This window comes from Arachis ipaensis, chromosome B6 (assembly GCF_059453495.1).
Source record: "Arachis ipaensis isolate K30076 ecotype BB chromosome B6, ASM5945349v1, whole genome shotgun sequence".
In the NCBI taxonomy this organism is placed as follows: domain Eukaryota; kingdom Viridiplantae; phylum Streptophyta; class Magnoliopsida; order Fabales; family Fabaceae; genus Arachis; species Arachis ipaensis.
The window spans coordinates 61,939,000-61,945,294 of NC_142441.1; positions in this window are offsets into that span (position 1 = coordinate 61,939,000).

A 6,295-nucleotide genomic window follows, 5' to 3' on the forward strand; every position below is an offset into this window, starting at 1 on the left:
GATATTTTCGAAAATTAAAATGAAAAAATTAAAATTTTAGTTAATTAAAAAGAAATTTTTAAAAAAGGGGGAAGATATTTTTGAAAATTAGAGAGAGAGAGTTAGTTAGGTGGTTTTGAAAAAGATAAGAAACAAACAAAAAGTTAATTAGTTAGTTGAAACAAATTTTGAAAAGATAAGGAGTTAGGAAGTTAGAGAAGATATTTTGAAATCAAGTTTTTGAAAAAGATAAGATAAGAAGATATTTTTGAAAAGATATAATTGAAATTAGTTTTTGAAAAAGATTTGATTTTTAAAATCACAATTAATGACTTGATTCACAAGAAATCACAAGATATGATTCTAGAACTTAAAGTTTGAATCTTTCTTAACAAGCAAGTAACAAACTTGAAATTTTTTAATCAAAACATTAATTGGTGATGTTATTTTCGAAAATTTGATATAAAAATAAGAAAAATATTTTTGAAAAATGTTTTTAGAATTTTTGAAAATAACTAAGAAAGTTGAAAAAGATTTGATTTTTGAAAAAGATTTTGAAAAAGATAAGATTTTTAAATTGAAAATTTGATTTGACTCATAAAAACAACTAGATTTTAAAAATTTTTGAAAAAGTCAAATCTAATTTTCGAATTTATGAGAGAGAAAAAGGGACAGATATTTTTTTTTATGTTTGAATTTTTAATGAAGAGAGAGAAAAATAAGACAAATGATGCAATGCATGAGAATTTTAGATCAAAACATGTGATGCATGCAAGAATGCTATGAATGTCAAGATGAACACCAAGAACACTATGAATGTTAAGATGAACACCAAGAACATATTTTCAAAAAAATTTTTATGCAAGGAAAACATGCAAGACACCAAACTTAGAATTCTTTAATGCTTAGACACTAAGAATTCAAGAATGCATATGAAAAACAAGAAAAGACACAAAACATGCAAATGCAAAGATCAAACAAGAAGACTTGCCAAGAACAACTTGAAGATCATGAAGAACACTATGAATGCATGAAAATTTTCGAAAAATGCAAGATGCACATGCAATTGACACCAAACTTAAAACATGACTCAAGACTCAAACAAGAAACATGAAAAATATTTTTGATTTTTATGATTTTCTAATTTTTTTGTATTTTTTTTTTCATTCGAAAATTAGTGTGAAAAAGAAAAATAAGGATTCCAAAATTTTTAATATGAATTCCAGGAATCTTATGCTCTTTAATCTAAAGCTCCAGTCTAGGAATTAGACATGGCTCACTAGCCAGCCAAGCTTTCAATGAAAGCTCCGGTCTAAAACACTAGACATGGCCAATGGCCAGCCAAGCTTCAGCAAACATAGATACCTCTCATGTATACAACAGCTGATATTTCATCCAACTTCATATACTTATGAGTAGAAGCCTCAGTCCAAAAGAATTTAGACATGGCATTACAGCCGGCCAGGCTTCACATGCTTCATGAAACACTAGAATTCATTCTTTAAAAATTTTGAATAACAAATATATTTTTTTTACAAAACATTTTTATTTTTTCGAAAACAAAAGAAAAACTTTTGAAAGATTTTTTTGAAAACTTTTTGAAAACAAAACAAAAAGAAAATTACCTAATCTGAGCAACAGTATGAACCGTCAGTTGTCCAAACTCAAACAATCCCCGGCAACGGCGCCAAAAACGTGGTGTGCAGAAATTGTGATTACACTTTAATTATGTAAAATTCATCGCTCTTTCTTTCCCTGGTAATGGTGCCAAAAACATGATGCCAATACCATGGTTCACAACTTCGCACAACTAACCAGCAAGTGCACTGGGTCGTCCAAGTAATACCTTACGTGAGTAAGGGTCGAATCCCACGGAGATTGTTGGTATGAAGCAAGCTATGGTCACCTTTTAAATCTCAGTCAGGCGGATATAAAATAGTAATGGGGTTTTCGAAAATAATTAATAAAATAGGGATAGAAATACTTATGTAAATCATTGGTGAGAATTTCAGATAAGCGAATAGAGATGCTTTCGTTCCTCTGAACCTCTGCTTTCCTGCTATCTTCATCCAATCAGTCTTACTCCTTTCCATGGCTGGCTTTATGTGATACATCACTACTGTCAATGGCTAATTTCGGTCTTCTCTCGGGAAAATGATCCAAATGCCCTGTCACGACACGGCTAATCGTCTGGAGGCATCACCCTTGTCAATGGTTTCATCCTATCCTCTCAGTGAAAATGGTCAACGCACCCTGTCACGGCACGGCTATTCATCTGTCGGTTCTCGATCATGCTGGAATATGATTTACTATCCTTTTGCGTCTGTCACTACGCCCGGCAATCGTGAGTTTGAAGTTCGTCACAGTCATCCAATCATTGAATCCTACTCGGAATACCACAGACAAGGTTTAGACTTTCCGGATTCTCTTGAATGCCGCCATCATTCTAGCTTACACCACGAAGATTCCGATTAAGAGATCTAAGAGATACTCATTCAATCTAATGTAGAACGGAAGTGGTTGTCAGGCACGCGTTCATAGGGAATGATGATGATTGTCACGTTCATCACATTCAGGTTGAAGTGCGAATGAATATCTTAGAAGCGAAATAAGATGAATTGAATAGAAAACAGTAGTACTTTGCATTAATCTTTGAGGAACAGCAGAGCTCCACACCTTAACCTATGGAGTGTAGAAACTCTACCGTTAAAAGTACATAAGTGAATGGAGGGTAGGCATGGCCGAGTGGCCAGCCTCCCATGGAGGTCTAGAGATCTAAAAATGATCAAAAGATGTCTAATACAATAGTAAAAAGTCCTATTTATAATAAACTAGCTACTAGGGTTTACAGAAGTAAGTAATTGATGCATAAATCCACTTCCGGGGCCCACTTGGTGTGTGCTTGGGCTGAGCTTGAAGTCTACACGTGGAGAGGTCATTCTTGGAGTTGAACGCCAGCATTTGTGCCAGTTTGGGCGTTCAACTCTGGTTTTGGATCCTTTTCTGGCGCTGGACGCCAGAATTGGGCAGAGAGCTGGCGTTGAACGCCAGTTTGCGTCCTCTATTCTTGGCCAAAGCATAGACTATTATATATTTCTGGAAAGCTCTGGATGTCTACTTTCCAACGCAACTGGAAGCGCACCATTTCGAGTTCTGTAGCTCCAGAAAATCCACTTTGAGTGCAGGGAGGTCAGAATCCAACAGCATCAGCAGTCCTTCTTCAACCTCTGAATCTGATTTTTGCTCAAGTCCCTGAATTTCCGCCAGAGAATACCTGAATTCACAGAAAAACACACAAACTCATAATAAAGTCCAGAAATGTGGATTTAACATGAAAACTAATGAAAACATCCCTAAAAGTAACCAGATTCTACTAAAAACATAATAAAAACAATGTTAAAAAGCGTATACATTATCCGCTCATCAGAATGCACTTGCAACTCTTTTTCTTTGAATTATTCCTTGTGAGCTCTTGATACTGCTCACTTTGTGAGCTGAGCTTGGTCTTTCCTTTCCTTGTTTCTTGGTCTTGTGTTGTGCTCAGCTCACTAAGTGAGCAGAGCTTTGTGCCTTGGTCCCTTGAGAGAGAGTGTAGCGCTCCCTTGGTGAGCTTGGTGCTCTTGGAGAGAGCTTCATGGTTTGTTGCGCCACAGTTCCTCCTTTCTTGGCCACACTTTTTCTTCCTTGGGCTATACTTCTTAGGCTACGCTTTCTTCTTTTCTTCTTTTCTTCACCTATAATTAATCAAAACAACCAATCAAAGTATCACCAAATTCACAAGGTTTATAAATCATTAAAAATCAATTAAATTTAGCCTAAACCTCATGATTTAGCATCAATTATATGGTAGTTGTTTGATTCAAAGAAGTCATACATTTTCATTCCAAATTACTTACTTAGAATGCAAGAAAGTGCATAAAACCAAATAAAAATAAAGAAAAGGGCTAGTAAAACTAGGCTAAGATGACTTGTCATCACAACACCAAACTTAAAACTTGCTTGTCCCCAAGCAAGCATCAAACATAAGAGAAGATAGAATGAGATAGATAAGTATATATGTTCTTATTAAACAGATAATTGAATTTGGTCTATGGGGTTTTATGCAGATCTAAAGTAGCTCATTTATTACTTGCTGTCAAAACAAACAATGTTTCTTTAAGGGTTCACCAAGGTTGCTGCTATAACTCCTTACTTTTTGCTCATTTCCCTTGTTAGCTTTTCTTGTTTCTTTTGCATAAAGAGCTTATTACTTATTAAAGGCTTGGTGGCAAATGTTGCAGTGGCCTTTGGCTTATTTTCACTCAATATTTCTTCACCACAGACACATGGGTCACCTTTTTCTTCCTAGGATCATTGATGCCCAGCATCTCTTTGGATCACTAAATGTTTTGTAGCTAGGTTGCTCTTTATTGTGGACTTTCAGTTGGCAATCCCAAATCAGTTGATCTAAGTTGCCAAGTTTTAAAATACTCCTTAGAACCTACTTGTCCAAGCATATCCTAGTACACAAACACCACAGGCATATGTCCTAGGGTCCAAGCTATTGGTGTCTAGCCTTATTGTTTGTTTCTTTTGCAAACTTTTGGCTTTTCTTCTTTCTTTTTCTTTTTGTTTTGGTTTATTTTCAAGGGGCTTTCAATAATTGAGAGATCATAGTAGCAGACTAGCTTAGGCTTCAAGTACAAAGTCATTTTGCAGCATTTATTCTATGAGCTAACAATTGAATCAAACACACACCACCACTAACTTCCATCCTAACTTTTGCAACATTGAACAATTACTTTTCTAAATCAAACATCTTTCTTTTATTCAAACAGCAAGGGGAACAAGACAAAGTATTCAAGTCAATGAATGATGACAATTATTATGCAGATAGTTTATTCTTAGCTGACTACTAATGTAAGCAAAAGGAATAGTAGAACATAAAGTAATTGGAGGCATGTCATGTTTCAGATATGCATCTTCCTTATTTAAGTACGAATAAGAAGAAAAACTTCACCACTTTTATTTGTCAGGCATTTCCATTCTTTTGGATTTACTGGATTCTCCCTTCTTCTTCTTCCTCTTCTGTCCATAATTACGAAGTCTGTTGGGAAGATAAACTTCCCAACCTTTACTAACAGATTTTCCACAATGCCATTGGGTGTCTTGATTGATCTGTTAGCCATCACCAAAGACATCCTGGTAGGTTTGAGTTCCTCTATGGCAAGCTTTTTCATCATTGATAACGGCATCAGATTGATGCTAGCACCAAGGTCACAGAGAGCTTTGTCTAGGGTCATTTTGCATACGGTGCATGAAACTACAAAGCTCCCTGGATCTTTGAGCTTTGGTGCAATAACTCCTTGAATCACAGCACTACATTCTTCAGTGAGAAGTATAGTTTCCTTCTCTTGCCAACTTCTCTTCTTGTTGATGAGTTCTTTTAGGAACTTTGCATACAGGGGCATTTGTTCCAATGCTTCAGCCAATGGAATGTTTATCTCCAATTTCTTGAAGATTTCAAGAAATTTTGGAAAATGTTGGTCCTTAGTCTCCTTGTTGAACCTTTGAGGATATGGCAAGGGTGGTGTGAAGTTCATTCCCTGCCTTTGTTCCTTAGTTGGCTCTCTCATTGCTTCCTTCTCTTTCCTTGATTTTTGTGGCTGATCTTCCCTTTCTTTGAGTTCCTCTGAGGTCTACTTGCTTGCTGTCTCCTCCTTGTCATTGGTTGCTTCTTCTTCAGCTTGTTTCTTGTCACTTTCTTTTGGCTTCTTGGTTGCTTCTTCATTTTTCACCAGGATTTTTCCACTCCACAGTTGTATTGCCTTGCACTCCTCTTTTGGATTAGGGATGGTGTCACTTGGTAGTGAGCTTGATGGCCTTTCAATGGTAATTTGCTTGGAGAGTTGTCCAATTTGCCTTTTCATATTTTTCATGGAGGCTTCCTGGTTCCTTAATGTCATCTCTTGGTGCTTCATCATCTTTTCCATTAAGAGCCCCAAGTTGTTAATCCTTTGAGAGTCTTGTGAGATTGGTTGATTGTGGGGTGTTGAAGGTTGAGGGTAAGTATTTTGATTTGAGGCTTGGTTATTGGATGGATGATGGTTAGAATTGGGGTAGGTGTTTTGTGGTTTTCTGTATGTGGCTGGGCTATTATTTTGTTGGTTGTTTTGGTTCGTGTTTTTCCAATTGTTTTGGTTTAAGTTTCTCTGCCATGGCTATTGAGTTTGATTGTGGTTGTCTCCCCATCTGAGGTTGGGATGGTTCTTCCATGAAGGGTTGTAAGTATCACCATAGACTTTATTTGGCCCAGAATTTCGGTTGTGCATGTACT